We start from the raw sequence: 1,470 nt of genomic DNA, 5'->3' as shown, positions 1-1,470 counted from the left end.
GAGCCTTCCTTCCTGGTTACCGTCTTCCTCCCATGCTATGTGTATTTGTGGTACTTATTATTTATAGGACTTATGGTTACAGTATTGTATAATATTATTACAAATACTGTATAGTAGTAGTGTGTGTGTGTATTTGTCTCTCCCATCACGTGTAAACTCCATGGGAGGAGCTATATTTTATCACTGATGCATCTCCAGCCAATTGCACAATGTTCGACATGCAGTAGATACTTGGTAAACACCTGTTGGTTACACTGAATGTGGACACCAGAGATCAGTGAGGCAAGCTCCCAGGGGTGTCAGAACAGGAGAAGGCAGAAAAGATCTGAGCCAGGCTGGTTTGTGAGGGGTCTTTCCCGTAGACCCAAGGCTTTGTTCATACAAAATCTGGGGATTGGCATCGGGTTGCTGTCCAGATGTCTCCTGGCCAGGCCCAAGGGGCTCCTGGCTGGAGACGCCTTCACTCAGACATGGTTCCCACCTGCTGCGAGGGAAGGAGGCATATGCTCAGGACTTCAGCTCTTTCTGTGAGCTGCGGGATGAGGACTGGATGCCAGCGGGACCCCTGGAGAATCTGGAATGGTTCAGGTGGCTGATGGCAGACGAGAGCAGAGGTCTGGCATCCCACTGAAGTACACAGTCCCTGGTTTGGGCATGGGTCTTGGCTTGGCCACTCACTCACCCTATGACTCTGGACAAGAACAGCCCACTCTGGGCCTCAGCCTGCCTATCTCTAAAATGGGACTCCGTAAGCTCCAATGCTAACTTTGACTGTGATCTGCCTTCCCGATGAGGAAACTGAGGAGCAGAGAGGTTCAGCGACTGGCCTGAGGTCACACAGCAGCATTTGTCCTAGCGCTGGCCCCAGTCCCTTCACTCCCACCTTTCCGCCCCCTGCCCTGCTGTGTTCAAACTCTGACTTAGAGAACTGGTCTTCTCTTCTCATCTTGGGACTTGTTTCACAATTAGGCTTTGAGCCCCTCAGGGCAGGAACCACATCTGGTTCCTGCTTCTCCCAGTTCTTCAGGATTAGCCAACCAGCAGGTTCTGGAGGAAGGCTTGGCAAGTGAAAGAAGAAGCTGGGTTGCCCAAGGGAAATGGCAGCAAAGCCAGGATCCCCACCAGGTCTTAATGGTTCCCCAGAGCCTGCTGATGCTAGGATTTGAGTCATTCATTCACTCATTTGCTCACCCAAACAATAACTGCCAATCACCTGGTATGTGCCACTTACCACCAGAGTGCTAGGAATACAGCAGTGACCAAGCCAGACAAGGTCCCTGCCCTCAGGAGCTGATGTTCCAGTGGGAACCAAATCCAGACAGAGCAGTTTGAGATCAGGATAAGACCTTTGAAGGAAACAAAACAGGAGGTAGACAGCAACTGGGGTGGAGCTGGTTTCGATCAGGCAGTCAGGGTAGGCGTTCTCTGAGGAGCTGAGACCTGCAGTATGAGAGGGAAAATCCCACCGGC

The sequence above is a fragment of the Cervus elaphus genome, chromosome 1 (genome assembly GCF_910594005.1).
Source record: "Cervus elaphus chromosome 1, mCerEla1.1, whole genome shotgun sequence".
Taxonomy (NCBI): Eukaryota; Metazoa; Chordata; class Mammalia; order Artiodactyla; family Cervidae; genus Cervus; species Cervus elaphus.
This window is presented reverse-complemented; position numbering follows the sequence as displayed.